Here is a 12018-nt window from a genome sequence, read left to right on the forward strand (position 1 = left end):
CCTGAACCCTTCAGTGAGTAAGGTCTTGCCTTTAAGGCACCATTCCTATTGTCCCAAAAGCAAGCTGCATGGTTTACCCTTAATTGTGCGTTTTGTCTTTATCATTGCAGCTACTTTGTCTGCAAAATCCTTATCTGCCCCTTCTGCAACTTTATCTTGGCTCGTGCTCCTGTGCACATTAAAACTGTTCATTTTCCGCATTTTTCACTCCAGAAATTTTGACCGGAAACCTAGCTAAAGACAGTGATCAATAACCATGTGACAACCTGAATGCTGCTCTGTCTGGAAATGTTCTCTACCAAACAACGTAGTCTATTGCTTCTGAATTCAACTTCACTCAAATTCTTAAGACTTAAGCCAATTCCTTTACCTGAATGCATCATAAACAGCACATAGCCCAGTGTCTGCTATAATTCTTGCTTTTTTTTTTCAAAGGTGTATGTTAGTTTGGTTTGTTTTTCTTTGTTGTTCTTTGTTTTGTCTATTTTGAGAAATTTCACGTGTAGTCCAATCTGGCCTCAAACTTGCTCTGTAGCTAAGGATGATCTTGGGCTCCAATACTGGTGCCTCTACCTTCCAAGAACTGCCACTCCTAGCCATTCCTTCCCCTCTGAATCCTCATGAATCTAAATAGTGTCCATCTATATATCTATCAATCGTATGCTCTGAGCACTTACCAGAATTTCTCAGTAAGCTCTGACTACAGAGTTTTAGGGCCTCTCTAAACCACAATTCTAAACTCTTCCACATTCCTCTTACAAACCACCACCAAAGACTTACAAACAATATAGTCAGTTTCATAACAGCAACAGCTTTCTATATTAGTTATTTCCTCATCACTGACCAACCCCTGACAATTTCAAGGAGAAAGGATTCATTTTGGTTCATGATTTGGGTGGGTCTAATCCAGCAAGGAAGAAAGCATGGCTGTGGATGGCTTCAGGGCAGGAGGAACATGAGGCAGTTCCTTGCTACAGCGCCACCTGGAAGCTGAGAGTTCATGCTGTAACTGTGGATGGGCTATAACTCTTAAAGCCCACTCCTGTAGCCTCAAGTCCCCAAATAGACTCCAGGTCCAAAAGGTCTTGCAATCTCCCAAAATAGTGCCACCATCTAAGAACCAACTATTCAAACATAGGAGCCTGTGGGAGAGGATTACCATTCAAACCACAACATGGCCTCAGCTCCAAATTGCATTATCTGGTCCATGGTTGTGATTGGGAGCCCTCCTTGAGTCTTTCTCTGAACTTCAAAGGGAAGAAGGTGGGAATAATTAACAATCTCCAAAACCCCAACACCCAGATCTTTACCTTCTCAGCCTCTTTATAGCCTTTTATACCATTCCCCAGAGTCATTCTTCAGAGGAATGTGGTCAGAAAAAGAAAAACATTGTTCCCCCAACCTCTAACCACCAAGACCACCATTGCATCTCAGTAAAAACCAATTAGAAGGACAATGAAATGGACCACATGAAAGTACTGGAGGGTGACAGATTCAGAGGGAACACAGAAATTCTGAGCCGCTTTCCCTGTGCTTAACACAATGCATTTCTTCATCAACAATAAACAAGCAAACTAAGACATAAGATAATTGGAGAAGTAAATAACCTTGAAAATATAAAGGAAGAATGGGGTCGCTGTGGTTCAGTGGGAGAGCACCTGCCTGGAAAGAGCAAGAACCTAGATTTCATCCACAAAAGGAGAGATTGTGAACCAGGCTCTGATAACCAACGCCTTCTTGGTAATCAATAAACAAATCCTTAATATTTCATGAACAGCCTTTTTGAAGAAGCTCAGATGGTGTCAAATACTTGCTTTTCACTGAAGAGCAGAAAAGATTAAGTATATAAAATTATGGAAAAGCAGGGCTAGTGAAAAGGCTTAGCAGGTAAGATGCTCGCTGTCAACTTGAAGGTCCCACACAGTGGAAAAAGAGAGGTGTCCATGTGCACCATGCACACATGTGTGTACACAAATATATAAGTAAGTAAAGCAACAGGTTAAGTAATGCTAAAGATGGGAAGAACTCCTCCCCTGCCCCTGTCACCAGGCCTCCCCCTTCCTGGGGCCTCAGGTCTCTCAAGGATTAGGCGAATCCAGTCTTCTCCCACTGAAACCAGACCAGGCAGTCCTCTGTTATATATGGTGAGGGAGCATCCTCTTAGAGACAGGGGGCAGGAGAAATGGGATGAGGAACTGTGGGAGTGGGGAGCAGGAGGGAGGCAACAGCTGGGTTGTAAATAATTTTTAAAAAAGAATAAAATATTTTAAAATGAGAAAAAGTAAAAGAATACATGTAAAAATTAAATGTCAGTTTTATTTGTTAGAGAGAGAGAGAGAAAAAAACTCCAGAGACAACTTTCCCCAGGACAGTTGCAGGCTGGAAGTGTTACTTAGAAAATTGGTCCTGAAATTGAAGAAAATGTTGCTGTCTCACTACACAATTTGGTTGATCGTTTTGCTCTGTTCTGTCTTGTTTCATTTTGTTTTCCTTCTCCTTTCTTTCTTCCTCCCTTCCTCTTTACTTAGTAACAGGACCTCACTATGCGTTGGGTAGCCTCCAATGCTCCTTCTGCCTCAGACTTCCAAGTGATGGGGTTGCTGGCACGTGTTGCCACATGCAACTGTCCTTTAACAGCTTAACCATCACTCACACGCAGCTCCAGTTAGTCAGAGGTAAATGATCATCTAGGAATGTGGTATGTCTTGGAGTATTGGGCTTCCATATTCTCTTCTCACTGTATCCAAGTCAGAGACTCATCAGCAAATACCACATCTCAAAAAAACATTTCTCCCTGGCAACAGCTCTTCTTCCCCTTAAATTGCTAAGGAAAGCATCCTACAAGGAAGCAGGCTTCTAGACTGCTGTGACATTTGATGGACTCCAGCTGCTGCGGAAGCATCCAAACAACTTTTGAAGCATCAGACTAACTGGAAATTTTGCAGAGAAATAGTGAATGGGAGGAGGGGAAGCCAGAGACTCTGAACGCTCGTTAAAAATGCGAATCGATCTCTCCCAATGAGATCTTTAAGTGAATTTCCTAATACTCGCAGCGTGTTCAATGCACTTTTTCTGCAAGGATCCCCAGAAAGAATAGTAGAGTTACTTTCTAATACCAATGAGTCAATATAACATATGTTAAATAGCTGTCTCATTAGAATCTTCAAATAATATAGATTAGCAAATGCTTTCACAGCATGAGTTATTCAAACACCACCACCACCACCCCCTCTCTCTCTCTTCCATCCCCCCTCCAATGCTAGAGATAAGGCCCAGAGCCTTACACATTCTAAGCAGACACTCTACCACTGCCCTACATCATTGCCAAATAGTACAAATGTGCTTAGATGTCAGAGTTTTAACTGGCAATACATTTTAACTATACATAGCAAATTAAATAAGCCATGTGATTACTTCATAGCAGTTACCATCACATTGCTAGAAGGGCCTGCTTCCTCCACAGCTATGCCTAAACCTCCAAGTGTTCTCTGTGTTCATTTTGTAGTGGCAAGATAGACTGCAATTCTAACCTGGGTGGAACAGGTAACACACACTTCCTTTCTTTCTATGTTTGTTTGGTTTGTGGTATAAGTCATGGAACCCAGGGTCTCACACATGCTGGGTAAAAGCTCTACCACTGAGCCACATCCTCAGCCTGCGTTTTCATTTAAGGTTTAAGTTGGTGGCTTAGTATATCAGCTGTTATTAACCTGCCAACTTACATTTATGCAGTTCTAGAACTATGCATATTTTTCGAGTCTTTCTCCAAGAATTCCAGATCAGCTCCTTTCTATTTTATTTTTTTTTTTTAGAGTCTGTTTGTTCTTGGGTAATATTTGATTACTCATCCACTTGTAAATCCAGAGCTATGCCTAAACCTCCAGTGTCCTCATTTTTCAGTTTGTCATGTCAAGATAGACTCCAATATTAAGCTGGGTGGAGCATCTGAGTTGTACTTCCTCCCAGCTAAGGTCACATCACCAGGTAATGAAAATTCTTTAACTGTGCCCCACAAAGTGCGGTTTTTTATGTCATATATCAGAGTCAACCTGTGTACACATAAAAGGATGATTTATTACATTCTAAGATCACAAAGAGGAGCATTTTGTTAGTTTAAATTAAATCAAAGTAGACCTCTGTACCTCACTGTTGTTTTAAGTGCCCTCCCTCCCTGTGAAAAGAAAGAAGAAAAGACCCACTGTCTGGACCCTCCACACTGAGCTAAAAGGACTGAGCCAGACCTCCACATCCCACAGCTCCTGACAGCCAGGCTGCAGAGGGCCTGTAGCTCCAGAGTTCTGCCACCTGATGCCTGAATCAAGAGCTCAGAACATCTGTACCCTGGCTGTCAACTCCTGGGACCTTCCCTAGCCAGAGGCTGGCTGCTGTCCCAGCAAGTGCATAAGCCTCATGTCAGGCAGGTTTGAGACTGAAGCTAGGCTCCACCGCTTGCCAGAAGAGAGGGCCAACAATGGACAGTGTTGCTTGGTGGAACTGGTGCTGAGAGGAATCCAAAGTGATTAGCAACCCTCTCAGAAGCATCTAACTTGAGAGCTATGTCCTGGTGTGTTCCGATGAACTCAGAGAAGTTCCTCATTCCAGAAAGGGATGGGAGCCAGTTTCAGAAGGGAAACAAGTGACTCAATGGGAGCAGTGATTTTAAACCTAGGGTGTTACTCATGAGAAAGTGGTTTCAGAGATCAGTTATGGAAAAAAGAGTTAAGACTTTGGGATCCATACTTGAATCTCGACCCAGTAATTAACATTAATTCTATTACTTAAGTCCTTTCAGGGGCTGAAGAGATGGCACAGTGGTTAAGAGTCTGTGTTGTTCTTGCAGAGGTCTAGAGTTCAGGTCCCTCACCTACACCTAGTGGCTCACAACTGCTTATAAGTCCAGCTTTAGGGGGTCAGAAGATCTTTTCTGGAAGGTACTCACATGCATGTGCACACTTAAATATCCAGAAATAAAAATATTACTATTTTATTTTAATTTTTTATTCTTTTTGTTTGTTTGTTTGTTGTTTGTTTCTTGAGACAAAGTCTCACTGTATAGCCTTGACTGACCAGCTACTGACTATGTAGACCAACCTGGCTTCAAATTCAGAGATCTACCTGCCTCTGCCTCACAAATGCTGAGATTGAAGGTGTACACCACCACACCCAGCAATAATCTTTCTTAATCTTTCGGGAGCTGCAGAGATGACTTATTAAGAGCTCATACTGACTGATGAAGTCTGTGAGCCTCCTGTTCGGGTCTCGCTGAGAGTGTGGACCTATGCCCCCTCCCATGTGTGAGGGGGTGGGATAGAAAGCTCCCCTCCTCTCAGCCTCCCTAAGTGAGTTTGGTGTCTCTTCGAAAGGGTGAGGTGGCTTTGATCCCGGGTGGCCCGACCAGCGCGACCGAGGAGGTGGCTGGACAGCTGGAGAATGAACGGAGAAGCGGACTGTCCCACAGACCTGGAAATGGCCGCCCCCAAAGGCCAAGACCGCTGGTCCCAGGAAGATATGCTGACTCTGCTGGAATGCATGAAGAACAACCTCCCATCCAACGACAGCTCCAAGTTCAAAACCACAGAGTCGCACATGGATTGGGAAAAAGTTGCATTTAAGGATTTTTCAGGAGATATGTGCAAGCTCAAATGGGTGGAGATTTCTAACGAGGTAAGGAAGTTCCGTACATTGACAGAATTAATCCTCGATGCTCAGGAACATGTTTAAAAAAACCCTTACAAAGGCAAAAAGCTCAAGAAACACCCGGATTTTCCAAAGAAGCCTCTCACCCCTTACTTCCGCTTCTTCATGGAGAAGCAGGCCAAGTACACAAATCTCCACTCGGAGATGAGCAACCTGGACCTGACTAAGATCCTGTCTAAGAAATACAAGGAACTTCCAGAGAAGAAGAAGATGAAATATATTCAGGACTTCCAGAGGGAGAAACAGGAGTTCGAGCGAAACCTGGCCCGATTCAGGGAGGATCACCCTGACCTTATCCAGAATGCCAAGAAGTCGGACATCCCCGAGAAGCCCAAAACTCCCCAGCAACTGTGGTACACCCACGAGAAGAAGGTGTATCTCAAAGTGCTGCCGGATGCCACTACGAAGGAGGTGAAGGACTCCCTGGGGAAGCAGTGGTCTCAGCTCTCGGACAAAAAGAGGCTGAAATGGATTCATAAGGCCCTGGAGCAGCGGAAGGAGTACGAGGAGATTATGCGGGACTATATCCAGAAGCACCCTGAGTTGAACATCAGTGAGGAAGGCAACACCAAGTCCACCCTCACCAAGGCCGAGCGCCACCAGCTCAAGGACAAGTTCGATGGGCGACCCACAAAGCCGCCTCCAAACAGCTACTCCCTGTACTGTGCGGAGCTCGTGGCCAACATGAAGGATGTGCCCAGCACAGAGCGCATGGTGCTATGCAGCCAGCAATGGAAGCTGCTCTCTCAGAAGAAGGATGCGTATCACAAGAAATGTGACCAGAAAAAGAAAGATTATGAGGTAGAGCTGCTGCGGTTCCTTGAGAGCTTGCCTGAGGAAGAGCAGCAGCGGGTTCTGGGAGAGGAGAAGATGCTGAACATCAATAAGAAGCAGACCACCAGTCCGGCCTCCAAGAAGCCTTCACAGGAAGGTGGCAAGGGTGGCTCCGAGAAGCCCAAGCGGCCTGTGTCTGCTATGTTCATCTTCTCGGAGGAGAAGCGAAGGCAGCTACAGGAGGAACGACCTGAGCTCTCAGAAAGCGAACTGACCCGCCTGCTGGCCCGCATGTGGAACGACTTGTCCGAGAAGAAGAAGGCTAAATACAAGGCCCGGGAGGCTGCGCTAAAGGCGCAGTCTGAGAGGAAGCCGGGCGGGGGAGCGTGAAGATAGGGGCAAGCTGCCGGAGTCGCCCAAGAGAGCTGAGGAGATCTGGCAGCAGAGTGTCATCGGAGACTATCTGGCCCACTTCAAAAATGACCGGGTGAAAGCCTTGAAAGCCATGGAGATGACTTGGAACAACATGGAGAAGGAGAAGCTGATGTGGATTAAGAAGGCAGCAGAAGACCAAAAAAAACTATATGAGAGAGAGTTAAGTGAGATGCGGGCCCCTCCAGCTGCTACAAACTCTTCCAAGAAGATGAAGTTCCAGGGGGAGCCCAAGAAACCTCCTATGAACGGTTACCAGAAGTTCTCCCAGGAACTGCTGTCCAATGGGGAGCTAAATCACCTGCCGCTGAAGGAGCGCATGGTAGAGATTGGCAGCCGCTGGCAGCGCATCTCCCAGAGCCAGAAGGAGCACTATAAGAAGCTGGCGGAGGAGCAACAGAGGCAGTACAAGGTGCACTTGGACCTCTGGGTCAAGAGCCTGTCATCCCAGTACCGCGCAGCATACAAAGAATAATCCGAATACATTCCAATAAACGTAAGAACATGACCAAGCTCTGAGGCCCAAACCCCAAGTCTAGCCGGACCACCCTGCAGTCCAAGTCGGAGTCTGAGGAGGATGACAACGAGGAGGAGTAGGAAGAGGAAGATGATGCGAACGGTGACTCTTCTGAGGACGGCAGGGACTCTTCTGAGTCCAGCAGTGAAGATGAAAGCGAGGATGGGGATGAGAATGATGATGACGACGACGATGAAGATGACGAAGACGACGATGATGAGGATGAAGACAACGAGTCTGAGGGCAGTAGCTCCAGCTCTTCATCCTCAGGGGACTCTTCGGATTCTGACTCCAACTGAGGCTCAGCCTCCACCCCAGGCAGGCAGGCAGGCAGGCAGGCAGGCAGGCAGGCAGGCAGGCAGGCAGCCAAGGAGAGCCCCTGCAGAGCTCACCTCCCCAACTGACAACCTTTGTCTCTCCCTATGTTCTATCCTGTACCCTCCAGACTCCCCCACTTTCTTTCCTTTTTTTTAAATCGGGGGGGGGGGGGGGGTAGGAGGCTGCATGGCCCCAGGCTAGGACTCTGCAGCCTTGGAGCCTCAGCTCCAGGGTTCTCCAGGGACAGCAACCATCAGACTGAGCCAGCGCTGGACCGGCCCACCCCGCCCCTCTTCTGCATTTGCAGTTCCAGCATGGACAATGGACTGGGGAGTTTGGGGGTGGGAGAGAGTCTTAAAAGAGTTTGGTGAGGCCCTCCACACCTGCAGCCTGCAGCAAGGTGGATGTTCGGGGGGGGGGGCCTTTCCTTCCCAGATGGGCTTGCTACCTGGACCCCCCACATTGAACTGGAGGGAGACAAGGGTGCTGCCTTCAAGAAAGCAGGCAATGGCCCTGTCCCTCTTCCCTGCCCCTTCAGGAAGGAGCTGCCTGGACCCGTTCGTGGGGGAGGGGCAGAGTGTTTTTTTTTATATATGTGTGTATATATATACACACACATATATATACATACACACATATATATATATATATATATATATATATATATATATATATTAAGGTAATATAAATATAATTATATTATATATTGCTATATTAAGCTCTGAGCTGTCAACGAGACGTTTCCTACCGATTAAAAAAAAAAAAAAAAAAAGCTCATACTGTGCTTGTAGAGGACTAGAGTTCAGTTCCCAGCACCTATGTCAGGCATCTTACAACCACCAGTTCCAGGGGGAACCCATGCTGCCTCTTCTGACCAACCACAGTGTGCGTGTACACATACACAAACACACACACACATACTTTAGAATAAGATGAGTCTCATTTTAAATCTTTCATCAAGGCCTGATTTGGGGGGCAGGGGGGGAAGCTAAGATTCTATTTAACTTTAATTCTTTAAAGCCTACTTTAAAAAAAATTATTTATTCATCTTTGTGAGTACACAGTCGCTGTCTTCAGACATATCAGAAGATCCCATTACAGATGGTTGTGAGCCTCCATGTGGTTGCTGGGAATTGAACTCAGGACCTCTGGAAGACCAGTCAGTGCTCTTAACCTCTGAGCCATCTCTCCAGCCCTAAAGCCTACTTTTAAAGAAGGTTTTTAAACACTTTAACCTTCCTTCTAGCCCACCACTCACCAGAGGTCGTGGAGAAGAAAGGATACAGGGGAAGTGGACCTGTTTAGAAATGGTTCTTTGAAGCAAATCTCATCTGGGTTGTCAGGAAATTAGTTTAGTTCACAGGTCAGCAGCTTTATCCATTTGCAAACACTTTATGGATGTATCAGCAGTCCAGTTCAGTAGAGTTGGGATAGCAAACATGAATCAGCAGCAGTAGCACTACCTAACAGAGACAGCCAGTGCTCAACCTCGGCATGAGTCAGCAGAAGGGACCAGGAGGTACACCAGGAGTTCTCAGCTGTGCCTCTCTCAGTGAAGCGAAGATCAGCAAAGATTCGAGACCAACAAACATTGCACAGCTCGCTCTATACGCAAGCCTAGCTCAGCCTCTTTCACTGTCCATCAAGTTCTACTTATACACTCTCCAAACATCACGTGTCCCCCACAGGTCTTGTCTCAGCATGTGTCTTGCCTCGGGGAGTCTGCCTCAGCTGACATCACTCCACCAATCAGCCTGAGTCCACAGAAGTGACAAGAAGCCACAGCACATCAACAGAAGTGCTCAACTACACAATGCAAGGCAGACCAATGCATGTGTGTCAGTAGCAAAGAATCCTTCACCACGTGTCCTCTCATGTATTTGCTTTTACAGAATGTCCTTTTGCCTGTGTCTGCTTCAGCAAAAACGTTCATTCACATGTTTGCTTCAGCAAAACATCCTTTCACTTGTGTCCACTTCGGGAAGACACTCCTTCATATGTTTGCCCCAGCAAAACACCATCCAACACAACTGACTTCCCAAAGAACCCTTAAGTTTCCACTCCAAATCTATCTCTGTGGTGGTTGAATACTTGCCCCGTGAGTACAAGGCCTGCCTAGGTTTAGTCCTCAGTGTTATGACAGAAAACGTCCCCATTGATCCCAAGCTGGTTGCTCTGTTTTGAAAACTATACAGCTTTTAGGATATGAGGCCCAACCTGAGGAAGTAGGGTAGGCCTTGAGGGTTGGAGCCCGGCCCAGTGTCCCATTCACACCTCTGCTTCAGAACTTGCTGACAGAGTGTAAGCTTTCTGCAGATTTAGCACTGCTTCCTTCCGCTTTCCGGGGATGATTGGCTATACCCTCTCAAACCTCAAGCCAAAATGAAGCTTTTCAACTTTAAGTTGCTACCCAGGTTTTTTATGTAAAGTAACAAAAGGCGAAGCTGCTGGCTATACTCAGTGTTTCAGCTAAGAGACAAGCTCAGCTAGAGCTCACAGATCACTAAAGATAGAAAGGTGTTGGGAAGTGGTGGCACAGGCCTTTAATCCTAGCACTCTATACCAAGCTGGAGGCAGAGGCCAGCCTGGTCTAGAGAGGGAGTTCCAGGACAGCCAAGGTTACACAGAGAGACCTTATTTTTAAAAAGGAGGGGGGGAGTTGGTAGCCTGCTTGCCTAGCATTCAAGAAATCTTGGGTTTAGTTTCTAGCATCCCATAAATTGATGCAGTGGTATAATCCTTACACAGGGGAATTAGAGGCAGGAGGATTAGGACTTCAAGATAATCCTCAACTACATAGTAAGTTTGAGGCCAATTTGGGATGCATAAAATCTCAAAATAAATAAATAAACTTATCTTTACAGCCATTCATTGATCCAGCCTCAAGGGCCACAAGGAATTAAATATCATCCATTCATTCATCCACTGGCCAGGTGTTCTTCCAACCTAGGTGTGATGGTTTGTATATCCTTGGCCTAGGGAGTATCACTATTAGAAGGTGTGTATGTCACCCTAGCTACCTGGAAGCCAGTATTCTGCTAGCAGCCTTCAGATGAAGAGGAAAAACTCTCAGTTCCTCTTACACCATGCCTGCCTGCCTAGATGCTGCCACCTTGATGATAATGGACTGAACCTCTGAACCTGTAAGCCAGCCCCAATTAAATGTTGTCTTTATAAGAGTTGCCTTGGTCATGGTGTCTGTTCACAGAAGTAAAACCCTAACTAAGACACTAGGATCTGCAGGAATTCAAGGCCCATACCTAAACATAATAAAAGCAATATACAGCAAACGAGTAACCAACATCAAACTAAATAGAGAGAAACTCAAAGCAATCCCACTAAAATCAGGGACTAGACAAGGCTGCCCACTTTCTCCCCACCTATTCAATATAGTACTTGAAGTCCTAGCCAGAGCAATTCGACAACAAAAGGAGATAAAGGGGATACAAATTGGAAAGGTAGAAGTCAAAATTTCACTATTTGCAGATAATATGATAGTATATATAAGTGACCCTAAAAATTCCAACAGAGAACTCCTAAACCTGATAAACAGCTTCAGTGAAGTAGCTGAATATAAAATTAACTCAAACAAATCAGTGGCCTTCCTTTACACAAAGGATAAACAGAATGAGAAAGATATTAGGGAAACAACACCCTTCACAATAGTCACAAAAAATATAAAATACCTTGGTGTGACTCTAACTAAAGAAGTGAAAGACCTATTTGACAAGAACTTCAAGTCTCTGAAGAAAGAAATTGAAGAAGATCTCAGAAGATGGAAAGATCTCCCATGCTCATGAATTGGCAGGATTAATATAGTAAAAATGGCTATCCTGCCGAAAGCAATCTACAGATTCAATGCAATCCCCATCAAAATTCCAACTCAATTCTTCACTGAGTTAGAAATGGCAATTTTCAAATTCATCTGGAATAACAAAAAACCTAGGATAGCAAAAACTATTCTCAACAATAAAAGAACCTCTGGTGGAATCACTATGCCTAACCTCAAGCTGTACTACAGAGCAATTGTGATAAAATCTGCATGGTACTGGTAGAGCAACAGACAGGTAGATGAATGGAATAGAATTGAAGACCCAGAAATGAACCCACACACCTATGGTCACTTGATCTTTGACAAGGGAGATAAAACCATCCAGTGGAAAAAAGACAACATTTTCAACAAATGGTGCTGGCACAACTGGCGGTTATCATGTAGAAGAATGTGAATTGATCCATTTTTATCTCCTTGTACAAAGCTCAAGTCTAAGTAGATCAAAGTA

General features: G+C 45.2%; 1 pseudogene; it reads left to right on the forward strand.

Annotated features, from left to right (window-relative positions):
- The first annotated feature begins 5368 nt into the window (after positions 1 to 5368).
- On the forward strand, positions 5369 to 7738 carry LOC110291487 (nucleolar transcription factor 1 pseudogene; annotated as a pseudogene).
- The last annotated feature ends 4280 nt before the right edge of the window (positions 7739 to 12018 follow it).

Source organism: Mus caroli, unplaced genomic scaffold (genome assembly GCF_978045245.1).
Source record: "Mus caroli unplaced genomic scaffold, Mus_caroli_1 scaffold_3, whole genome shotgun sequence".
Classification (NCBI taxonomy): domain Eukaryota; kingdom Metazoa; phylum Chordata; class Mammalia; order Rodentia; family Muridae; genus Mus; species Mus caroli.